We start from the raw sequence: 11,252 nt of genomic DNA, 5'->3' as shown, positions 1-11,252 counted from the left end.
GGGAGAAAGGAATTACTCTGAATTAGAATGATCTTCAAGTATTATTGTCTTGGTGTTATGAGTCTCTTTTAAAAATATTTAATGAAGAGACAGTTCCAATGGAGGAGAAGAAAGGGGATGATATTTTTCTAGAAGATGAAGAAGATTTGGAGAAGGGATCTCAAGAAGAAGAGATTAAGTTGATAGAGCAAGGGCTAACTATGCCAGAAATATCGCCACCTCAACTTGAACTTAAGTCATTACCATCAACCCTAAAATATGAATTCCTTGGACCAAATTTCATTTTTCCAGTTATAATCAATGCCAGTTTAACTGAGTCTGAAACACAGAGATTGGTTGAAGAGTTAAAGCTATACAGAAAAGCAATAGGATATACTATTGATGATATAAAACGGATTAGTAAGGCCCTTTGCATGCATAGGATTTTACTTAAAGAGGGTTATAAAAGTTCAATTGAACATCAGACGAGGTTAAACCCAAATCTGAAAGAGGTAGTAAAGAAGGAGGTGCTCAAACTTCTTGATGTCGGGATCATTTATCCAATTTCAGATAGTGAATGGGTGAGTCCAATACACGTAGTTCGCCGCTTTTCCCCCGGCGAAAACAACCCGACCACAACAATCGAAAATAAGAACAAAAATAATAAAAATCAATCGAAATCAACATCAAGAAAGCACCCCGTCGAGACACCTCCGAGCAATCGCCGCCACCGCCTTCCGGGGAAAGAAAAAAACCAATGAACAAACAGTCCGATACCTCCCACGAAAAACAGATCGACCGATAATAAATGCATACACGAGCACTTTTCTTTTACCAAAAAAATTTAAGAAATAAAAAAAAACAAAAAATAGGTGAAACACGAGGACTTCCCAAGGGGTCACCCATTCTAGTACTGCACTCGCCCAAGCACGCTTAACTTCGGAGCTCTGATAGGATCTGGTGCATTAGTGCTGGAATGATCGCACCCATCCTCTCTTCCGCACGCTCCCTATTTATACCGCGAACGGCCGTCGCGCGAACCTGTCCTCCGGCGCTTTTCCCCCGGCGAAATCAACCCGACCACAACAATCGAAAACAAGAACAAAAATAATAAAAACCAATCGAAATCAACATCAAGTAAGCACCCCGCCGCGACCCCTCCGAGCAGTCGCCGCCACCGCCTTCCAGGGAAAAAAACGAATGAACAAACAGTCTGATACCTCCCGCGAAAAACAGATCGACCGATAATAAATGCATACACGAGCACTTTTCTTTTACCAAAAAAATTTAAGAAATAAAAACAAAAAATAGGTGCAACACGAGGACTTCCTAGGGGGTCACCCATCCTAGTACTGCTCTCGCCCAAGCAAGCTTAACTTCGGAGTTCTGATGGGATCCGGTGCATTAGTACTGGTATGATCGCACCCATCCTCTCTTCCGCACACTCCCTATTTATACCGCGAACGGCCGTCGCGCGAACCTGTCCTCCGGCGCTTTTCCCCCGGCGAAATCAACCCGACCACAACAATCGAAAACAAGAAAAAAAAATAATAAAAACCAATCACAATCAACATCAAGTAAGCACCCCGCCGCGACCCCTCCGAGCAGTCGCCGCCACCGCCTTCCGGCGAAAGAAAAAAACGAATGAACAAACCGTCTAATACCTCCCGCGAAAAACAGATCGACCGATAATAAATGCATACACGAGCACTTTTCTTTTACCAAAAAAATTTAAGAAATAAAAACAAAAAATAGGTGCAACACGAGGACTTCCCAGGGGGTCACCCATCCTAGTACTGCTCCCGCCCAAGCACGCTTAACTTCGGAGTTCTGATGGGATCCGGTGCATTAGTGCTGGTATGATCGCACCCATCTGTTGATACAGTCTGATCTGGCTGTTGTTTTGATGTTGACACTGATTTAAGTTTGTATCAGATATTAATCAAACTCAGACTGACTACTGATCGAGGTTGATCCGTTGGAGGGAAAGTCCTGGTGAGTGAAGCCAGGCAAGGGAAATCCAGATGGGTCAAGGTTGACCAGACATCGGAAAAGTCAAGCAGGGAGCTTAGGGAAAAAGTCCAAGTATGGAGACTTGGCACGGAGTGGTCGAGAGGCCCGTAGCTCGTTCTCGGACCGGACAAGTCGGAGAGGTCTGCTCGTTCTCCGGACTAGGTCGAGAGAGGGCTCGGTAGCTCGCTCTCAAGACCAATCCTAATATCACATGGGCTGGATCGGTCAGCACCGATCCGTGGATTTTGATTGCACGATCGGCGCACAATATGGTGAAACTAGGTTTCTTGATCGGTGCGGTGACCGATCGACGAACCTGCAGTGTGTCGATCGAGACCGATCAGAAAACAACTCGAGTGTAATCTGATCGGTCAGAGACCGATCAGGAGATGATGTCGCAGAAGAAAAAGGGTGGACGATCCGCCTGATCGCTCTCAGAGGGACCGATCGTCATATCTGATCGGTCTTGAGATCGATCGGTGATGATCTCGAGTGCGAGGAACCGCACCTATTAAGCTCGATCGGTGCGGCCGTCGGGCACTGATCGGTCCTCACGGATCGACATCAAAGGTGTGGATCGGTCCGCGGCCGATCCACCACACTCTGCATGTCGCTGCGATTTCGATTCGTTCGATCGTCGATCTAACCGCCTTTTTTTGAGTAACAGGTTGCAGGTACCATGGTGATGCTTGAATTCAAATCAATGACTATCGAAGGAATAAAACAAAATGGTTTTTCCACTGGTTATCGCTGCAAATTGTGCAAAAGAAGTTTCAACGTTCACTGGCTTGTTCAGTTGGCTCACTGGCTGCAATCAGCTTGACTCTTCCTTATTGGTTCGAGCTCAGAGACACCAGTGAAGACCAAGGATGGTATTGGTGTGAGCTCAGATAATCAGATGAGGAAGAAGCGTGATTGGCGACGCCTGGTTCGGCGACAGTGATACGTTACTGGTTGACGTGATTCGATGCAGTGGTTTGGCTCTGGCTGAAGACAGCAAGAGAGCAGAGAAATAAGAAGGAGGTAGAAGAGAGGTTTAAGAAGATTTCTTTCTTTGGTAGCAAACTCTCTGTTGACGTTCAAGCAAGGGTGTTCTGTGAAGCTCTTGGCTGTGAATCTACTTCGTCTTCACTCTCTGCATTCATTGTGGCTGTAAGTTGATTGTGCATTCATTGTAGCCACAAAATTCTGTAAGTCTAAGTCTTGTGCTTCATTCTAAATCTGTCTTGAGACTTTGTGGGAGGTTTCTACACCGAGAAGGAGAAATACTAAGCCGGAATCTGTCCGGGGGTTGATCTACCGAAAGATCAAGGGATCGTCCACCTTACGGACACGCCGAGGAGTAGGGGCAAGTTATCCCCGAACCTCGTACATCATTGTGTTAGTGGTGGTGTGTTTTCTTCTTTGCATAAGTGTTAGTTTTGATTAATTCCGTTGTGCTAACAAATCTCTGTGTAGAAATTTTGTTTTTAAGAGGCTATTCACCCCCCCTCTAGCCATCTAAGATCCCAACACCATCCTCTCTTCTGCACACTCCCTATTTATACCGCGAACGGCCGTCGCGCGAACCTGCCCTCCGCCGCTTTTCCCCCGTCGAAAATCAACCCGACCACAACAATCGAAAACAAAAACAAAAAATAATAAAAACCAATCGCAATCAACATCAAGTAAGCACCCCGCCGCGACCCCTCCGAGCAGTCGCCGCCACCGCCTTCCGGGGAAAGAAAAAAACGAATGAACAAACCGTCCGATACCTCCCGCGAAAAACAGATCGATCGATAATAAATGCATACACGAGCACTTTTCTTTTACCAAAAAAATTTAAGAAATAAAAACAAAAAATAGGTGCAACACGAGGACTTCCCAGGGGGTCACCCATCCTAGTACTGCTCTCGCCCAAGCACGCTTAACTTCGGAGTTCTGATGGGATCCGGTGCATTAGTGCTGGTATGATCGCACCCATCCTCTCTTCCGCGCACTCCCTATTTATACCGCGAACCTAGCCCCCCGCCGCTTTTCCCCCGGCGAAATCAACCCGACCACAAAATTCGAAAACAAGAACAAAAAATAATAAAAACCAATCGCAATCAACATCAAGTAAGCACCCCGCCGCGACCCCTCCGAGCAGTCGCCGCCACCGCCTTCCGGGGAAAGAAAAAAACGAATGAACAAACCGTCCGATACCTCCCGCGAAAAACAGATCGACCGATAATAAATGCATACACGAGCACGTTTCTTTTACCAAAAAAATTTAAGAAATAAAAACAAAAAATAGGTGCAACACGAGGACTTCCCAGGGGGTCACCCATCCTAGTACTGCTCTCGCCCAAGCACGCTTAACTTCGGAGTTCTGATGGGATCCGGTGCATTAGTGCTGGTATGATCGCACCCATCCTCTCTTCCGCACACTCCCTATTTATACCGCGAACGGCCGTCGCGCGAACCTGCCCTCCGCCGCTTTTCCCCCGTCGAAAATCAACCCGACCACAACAATCGAAAACAAGAACAAAAAATAATAAAAACCAATCGCAATCAACATCAAGTAAGCACCCCGCCGCGACCCCTCCGAGCAGTCGCCGCCACCGCCTTCCGGGGAAAGAAAAAAACGAATGAACAAACCGTCCGATTCCTCCAAAAAGCAGATCGAGATAATAAATGCATACACGAGCCGCGCTTTTACCAAAAAATTTAGAAATAAAACAAAAATAGGTGCAACACGAGGACTTCCGGTCACCCATCCTAATCGCTCTCTCCTACGCACACTTAAGGATTCCGATGGGATCGTGCATTAGTCTTTGTATGATGCCATCCTCATCTTCTCCGCACCTCCCTATTTATACCATGAGCAGCGGTCAGCTGAACACCTCCTCCGCGGCTCCCTTTTCAATCAACAACGAGACCACATAAAAACAAGAACAAAAATAATAAAACCAATCGCAATCAACATCAAGTAAGCACCCCGCGTGACCCCTCAGAAAGTCGCCGACCTTCCGGGAAGAAAAAGCGAATGAACAAACCGTCCGATACCTCCATGAAAAACGGATCGTAGAATATGCATACGAGCACGTTTCTTTTACCAAAAAATTTAAGAAATAAAACAAAAATAGGTGCAACACGAGGACTTCCAGGTCACCATCCTAGTCTTCGCCTAAGCAGCAACGCTTAACCCGATTCGATGGGATCCGGTGCATTAGTCTTGGTATGATCGCACCATCCTCTCTCGCACACTCCCTATTTATACAGCGACGGCCGTCGCGCGAACCCTCCCTCCCTCGCTTTCCCGTCGAAATCAACCCGAGACCACAACAATCGAAAACAGAACAAAAATAATAAAACCAATCGCAATCAACATCAAGTAAGCACCCTTGCGACCCTCCGAAGCGGTCGCGCCCTTCCGGGAAGAAAAAGAATGAACAAACCGTCCGATACCTCCTGAAAAGCGGAGATAATAAATGCATACAGGCACGTTTCTTTTCAAAAATTTAAGAAATAAAAACAAAAATAGGTGCAACACGAGGACTTCGGTCACCATCCTAATCTTGCTCTGCCCAAGCAACAACAGTTCGGATGGGATCCGGTGCATTAGTCTTAGATCGCGCCCTCTCTTCGCACCTCCCTATTTATACTTCGGAACACTCCCTCGTGCGGACCTCACTCTTCCCGAAGAAAATCAACCAAACCACAACAATCGAAGAACAAAATAATCAATCTCAACATCAGTAAGCACCATCGCCGACCCCTCCCATAGCCGCCAGGAAGAAAAAGCAAATGAACAAACCAGAGTACCTCCGAAAAAGCAGATCGAGATAATAAATGCATACACGGCACGTTTCTTTTACCAAAAAATTTAAGAAATAAAACAAAAAATAGGTGCAACAGAGGACTTCCGGTCACCCATCCTAATCTGCTCGCCCAAGCACGCTTAACTCGAGTTCGATGGGATCCGTTGCATTAGTCTGGTATGATCGCACCATCCTCTCTCCGCACTCCCTATTTATACATGAGCAGACGGTCGCTGGCAGCCAATCCCTCCCGCTTTTCCCGTCGAAAATCAACGACCACAACAATCGAAAACAAGAACAAAAATAATAAAACCAATCAATCAACATCAAGTAAGCACCCGCGACCTCCAGAAACGATCGCCCACATGGAGGGAAAGAAAATGAACAAACCGTCAGATACCTCCTGAAAAAGCGATCGACCGATAGATAATAATGCATACGAGACATTTCTTTTACCAAAAAATTTAAGAAATAAAACAAAAATAGGTGCAACAGGGACTTCGAGGGGCCATCCTAGTACTCATCTCGCCCAAGCACGCTTAACGAGTTCGATGGGATCCGATTGATCTATGTATATGATCGCACCATCCTCTCCTCCCTATTTATCCATGACGGATCTGTCGAACACGCTCCTCACGCTTTTCCCGGTGAAAATCAACCCGGACAACAAAACAAGAACAAAAAATAATAAAACCAATCGCAATCAACATCAAGTAAGCACCCGCGCGACCCCTCCGGCGATCGCCCGCCATATGGGAAAGAAAAAGCGAATGAACAAACCGTCAGATACCTCCATGAAAAGCAGAGACCGAGATAATAAATGCATACGAGCCGCGTTTCTTTTACCAAAAATTTAAATAAAAACAAAAATAGGTGCAACACGAGGACTTCGCAACCCATCCTAGTACTGCTCTCGCCCAAGCACGCTTAACTTCGGAGTTCTGATGGGATCCGGTGCATTAGTGCTGGTATGATCGCGCCCATCCTCTCTCCCGCACACTCCCTATTTATACCGCGAACGGCCGTCGCGCGAACCTGCCCTCCGCCGCTTTTCCCCCGTCGAAAATCAACCCGACCACAACAATCGAAAACAAGAACAAAAAAATAATAAAAACCAATCGCAATCAACATCAAGTAAGCACCCCGCCGCGACCCCTCCGAGCAGTCGCCGCCACCGCCTTCCGGGGAAAGAAAAAAACGAATGAACAAACCGTCCGATACCTCCCGCGAAAAACAGACCGACCGATAATAAATGCATACACGAGCACGTTTCTTTTACCAAAAAAATTTAAGAAATAAAAACAAAAAATAGGTGCAACACGAGGACTTCCCAGGGGGTCACCCATCCTAGTACTGCTCAAGCACGCTTAACTTCGGAGTTCTGATGGGATCCGGTGCATTAGTGCTGGTATGATCGCACCCATCCTCTCTCCCGCACCCTCCCTATTTATACCGCGAACGGCCGTCGCGCGAACCTGCCCTCCGCCGCTTTTCCCCCGTCGAAAATCAACCCGACCACAACAATCGAAAACAAGAACAAAAAAATAATAAAAACCAATCGCAATCAACATCAAGTAAGCACCCCGCCGCGACCCCTCCGAGCAGTCGCCGCCACCGCCTTCCGGGGAAAGAAAAAAACGAATGAACAAACCGTCCGATACCTCCCGCGAAAAACAGACCGACCGATAATAAATGCATACACGAGCACGTTTCTTTTACCAAAAAAATTTAAGAAATAAAAACAAAAAATAGGTGCAACACGAGGACTTCCCATGGGGTCACCCATCCTAGTACTGCTCTCGCCCAAGCACGCTTAACTTCGGAGTTCTGATGGGATCCGGTGCATTAGTGCTGGTATGATCGCGCCCATCCTCTCTCCCGCACACTCCCTATTTATACCGCGAACGGCCGTCGCGCGAACCTGCCCTCCGCCGCTTTTCCCCCGTCGAAAATCAACCCGACCACAACAATCGAAAACAAGAACAAAAAAATAATAAAAACCAATCGCAATCAACATCAAGTAAGCACCCCGCCGCGACCCCTCCGAGCAGTCGCCGCCACCGCCTTCCGGGGAAAGAAAAAAACGAATGAACAAACCGTCCGATACCTCCCGCGAAAAACAGACCGACCGATAATAAATGCATACACGAGCACGTTTCTTTTACCAAAAAAATTTAAGAAATAAAAACAAAAAATAGGTGCAACACGAGGACTTCCCAGGGGGTCACCCATCCTAGTACTGCTCTCGCCCAAGCACGCTTAACTTCGGAGTTCTGATGGGATCCGGTGCATTAGTGCTGGTATGATCGCACCCATCCTCTCTCCCGCACACTCCCTATTTATACCGCGAACGGCCGTCGCGCGAACCTGCCCTCCGCCGCTTTTCCCCCGTCGAAAATCAACCCGACCACAACAATCGAAAACAAGAACAAAAAAATAATAAAAACCAATCGCAATCAACATCAAGTAAGCACCCCGCCGCGACCCCTCCGAGGGGAGTGACGACGCGGAGCAGTACGCGACGAAAGGAAGAAATAATTACAGGAAATTGATGGAATCTGATACGAGCATTTTTACCAAAAATTTAAAAATAAAATTTGAGGACTTTGATAGTTAACTAACATAAAGATCTAAATTGATTATGGATATAATGATAATTTTATCTCGACATCTTCACAATTAAAGGACCATTAATGTCGCGCGAACCTGCCCTCCGCCGCTTTTCCCCCGTCGAAAATCAACCCGACCACAACAATCGAAAACAAGAACAAAAAAATAATAAAAACCAATCGCAATCAACATCAAGTAAGCACCCCGCCGCGACCCCTCCGAGCAGTCGCCGCCACCGCCTTCCGGGGAAAGAAAAAAACGAATGAACAAACCGTCCGATACCTCCCGCGAAAAACAGACCGACCGATAATAAATGCATACACGAGCACGTTTCTTTTACCAAAAAAATTTAAGAAATAAAAACAAAAAATAGGTGCAACACGAGGACTTCCCAGGGGGTTGCTCTCGCCCAAGCACGCTTAACTTCGGAGTTCTGATGGGATCCGGTGCATTAGTGCTGGTATGATCGCGCCCATCCTCTCTCCCGCACCCTCCCTATTTATACCGCGAACGGCCGTCGCGCGAACCTGCCCTCCGCCGCTTTTCCCCCGTCGAAAATCAACCCGACCACAACAATCGAAAACAAGAACAAAAAAATAATAAAAACCAATCGCAATCAACATCAAGTAAGCACCCCGCCGCGACCCCTCCGAGCAGTCGCCGCCACCGCCTTCCGGGGAAAGAAAAAAACGAATGAACAAACCGTCCGATACCTCCCGCGAAAAACAGACCGACCGATAATAAATGCATACACGAGCACGTTTCTTTTACCAAAAAAATTTAAGAAAAAAAAACAAAAAATAGGTGCAACACGAGGACTTCCCAGGGGGTCACCCATCCTAGTACTGCTCTCGCCCAAGCACGCTTAACTTCGGAGTTCTGATGGGATCCGGTGCATTAGTGCTGGTATGATCGCACCCATCCTCTCTCCCGCACACTCCCTATTTATACCGCGAACGGCCGTCGCGCGAACCTGCCCTCCGCCGCTTTTCCCCCGTCGAAAATCAACCCGACCACAACAATCGAAAACAAGAACAAAAAAATAATAAAAACCAACCGCAATCAACATCAAGTAAGCACCCCGCCGCGACCCCTCCGAGCAGTCGCCGCCACCGCCTTCCGGGGAAAGAAAAAAACGAATGAACAAACCGTCCGATACCTCCCGCGAAAAACAGATCGACCGATAATAAATGCATACACGAGCACGTTCCTTTTACCAAAAAATTTAAGAAATAAAAACAAAAATAGGTGCAACACGAGGACTTCCCATGGGGTCACCCATCCTAGTATTGCTCTCGCCCAAGCACGCTTAACTTCGGAGTTTTGATGGGATCCGGTGCATTAGTGCTGGTATGATCGCACTCATCCTCTCTTCCGCACACTCCCTATTTATACCGCGAACGGCTGTCGCACGAACCAGCCCTCCGCCGCTTTTCCCCCGACGAAATCAACCCGACCACAACAATCGAAAACAAGAACAAAAATAATAAAAACCAATCGAAATCAACATCAAGTAAGCACCCCGCCACGACCCCTCCGAGCAGTCGCCGCCACCGCCTTCCGGGGAAAGAAAAAAACGAATGAACAAACCGTCCGATACCTCCCGCGAAAAACAGATCGACCGATAATAAATGCATACACGAGCACGTTTCTTTTACCAAAAATTTAAGAAATAAAAACAAAAATAGGTGCAACACGAGGACTTCACCCATCCTAGTACTGCTCTCGCCCAAGCACGCTTAACTCGGAGTTCGATGGGATCCGGTGCATTAGTGTCTGGTATGATCGCGCCCATCCTCTCTCCCGCACACTCCCTATTTATATGCATAGCGGCGAACGACCGTCGCGCGAACCGCCCGTCGAAAATCAACCCGACCACAACAATCGAAAACAAGAACAAAAAAATAATAAAAACCAATCGCAATCAACATCAAGTAAGCACCCCGCCGCGACCCCTCCGAGCAGTCGCCGCCACCGCCTTCCGGGGAAAGAAAAAAACGAATGAACAAACCGTCCGATACCTCCCGCGAAAAACAGACCGACCGATAATAAATGCATACACGAGCACGTTTCTTTTACCAAAAAAATTTAAGAAATAAAAACAAAAAATAGGTGCAACACGAGGACTTCCCAGGGGGTCACCCATCCTAGTACTGCTCTCGCCCAAGCACGCTTAACTTCGGAGTTCTGATGGGATCCGGTGCATTAGTGCTGGTATGATCGCACCCATCCTCTCTTCCGCACACTCCCTATTTATACCGCGAACGGCCGTCGCGCGAACCTGCCCTCCGCCGCTTTTCCCCCGTCGAAAATCAACCCGACCACAACAATCGAAAACAAGAACAAAAAAATAATAAAAACCAATCGCAATCAACATCAAGTAAGCACCCCGCCGCGACCCCTCCGAGCAGTCGCCGCCACCGCCTTCCGGGGAAAGAAAAAAACGAATGAACAAACCGTCCGATACCTCCCGCGAAAAACAGACCGACCGATAATAAATGCATACACGAGCACGTTTCTTTTACCAAAAAAATTTAAGAAATAAAAACAAAAAATAGGTGCAACACGAGGACTTCCCAGGGGGTCACCCATCCTAGTACTGCTCTCGCCCAAGCACGCTTAACTTCGGAGTTCTGATGGGATCCGGTGCATTAGTGCTGGTATGATCGCACCCATCCTCTCTCCCGCACACTCCCTATTTATACCGCGAACGGCCGTCGCGCGAACCTGCCCTCCGCCGCTTTTCCCCCGTCGAAAATCAACCCGACCACAACAATCGAAAACAAGAACAAAAAAATAATAAAAACCAATCGCAATCAACATCAAGTAAGCACCCCGCCGCGACCCCTCCGAGCAGTCGCCGCCACC

The 11,252-nt window shown here is 47.4% G+C and overlaps 11 non-coding genes and 3 pseudogenes across 11 annotated transcripts; all 14 read right to left on the bottom strand.

Annotated features, from left to right (window-relative positions):
• Positions 1-848: 848 nt before the first annotated feature.
• On the bottom strand, positions 849-967 carry LOC122033009. The gene has a single exon (XR_006126305.1). It is a non-coding gene; the product is annotated as a 5S ribosomal RNA (ribosomal RNA).
• A 320-nt stretch (positions 968-1,287) lies between these two features.
• LOC122032988 lies at positions 1,288-1,406 on the bottom strand. Its single transcript, XR_006126285.1, has one exon. It is a non-coding gene; the product is annotated as a 5S ribosomal RNA (ribosomal RNA).
• Positions 1,407-1,731: 325 nt separating this feature from the next.
• On the bottom strand, positions 1,732-1,850 carry LOC122033244. Its single transcript, XR_006126480.1, has one exon. It is a non-coding gene; the product is annotated as a 5S ribosomal RNA (ribosomal RNA).
• Positions 1,851-3,834: 1,984 nt separating this feature from the next.
• On the bottom strand, positions 3,835-3,953 carry LOC122033147. The gene has a single exon (XR_006126397.1). It is a non-coding gene; the product is annotated as a 5S ribosomal RNA (ribosomal RNA).
• A 311-nt stretch (positions 3,954-4,264) lies between these two features.
• Positions 4,265-4,383, bottom strand: LOC122033135. The gene has a single exon (XR_006126390.1). It is a non-coding gene; the product is annotated as a 5S ribosomal RNA (ribosomal RNA).
• Positions 4,384-6,644: 2,261 nt separating this feature from the next.
• Positions 6,645-6,756, bottom strand: LOC122033020 (annotated as a pseudogene).
• Positions 6,757-7,083: 327 nt separating this feature from the next.
• Positions 7,084-7,196, bottom strand: LOC122033021 (annotated as a pseudogene).
• Positions 7,197-7,523: 327 nt separating this feature from the next.
• On the bottom strand, positions 7,524-7,642 carry LOC122032981. Its single transcript, XR_006126278.1, has one exon. It is a non-coding gene; the product is annotated as a 5S ribosomal RNA (ribosomal RNA).
• Positions 7,643-7,969: 327 nt separating this feature from the next.
• Positions 7,970-8,088, bottom strand: LOC122033123. The gene has a single exon (XR_006126381.1). It is a non-coding gene; the product is annotated as a 5S ribosomal RNA (ribosomal RNA).
• Positions 8,089-8,754: 666 nt separating this feature from the next.
• LOC122033025 lies at positions 8,755-8,858 on the bottom strand (annotated as a pseudogene).
• A 327-nt stretch (positions 8,859-9,185) lies between these two features.
• Positions 9,186-9,304, bottom strand: LOC122033112. The gene has a single exon (XR_006126372.1). It is a non-coding gene; the product is annotated as a 5S ribosomal RNA (ribosomal RNA).
• Positions 9,305-9,629: 325 nt separating this feature from the next.
• On the bottom strand, positions 9,630-9,748 carry LOC122032997. The gene has a single exon (XR_006126293.1). It is a non-coding gene; the product is annotated as a 5S ribosomal RNA (ribosomal RNA).
• A 745-nt stretch (positions 9,749-10,493) lies between these two features.
• On the bottom strand, positions 10,494-10,612 carry LOC122033100. Its single transcript, XR_006126361.1, has one exon. It is a non-coding gene; the product is annotated as a 5S ribosomal RNA (ribosomal RNA).
• Positions 10,613-10,939: 327 nt separating this feature from the next.
• On the bottom strand, positions 10,940-11,058 carry LOC122033087. The gene has a single exon (XR_006126350.1). It is a non-coding gene; the product is annotated as a 5S ribosomal RNA (ribosomal RNA).
• Positions 11,059-11,252: the final 194 nt, after the last annotated feature.

This window comes from Zingiber officinale, chromosome 11A (assembly GCF_018446385.1).
Source record: "Zingiber officinale cultivar Zhangliang chromosome 11A, Zo_v1.1, whole genome shotgun sequence".
Taxonomy (NCBI): domain Eukaryota; kingdom Viridiplantae; phylum Streptophyta; class Magnoliopsida; order Zingiberales; family Zingiberaceae; genus Zingiber; species Zingiber officinale.
This window is presented reverse-complemented; position numbering and strand designations above follow the sequence as displayed.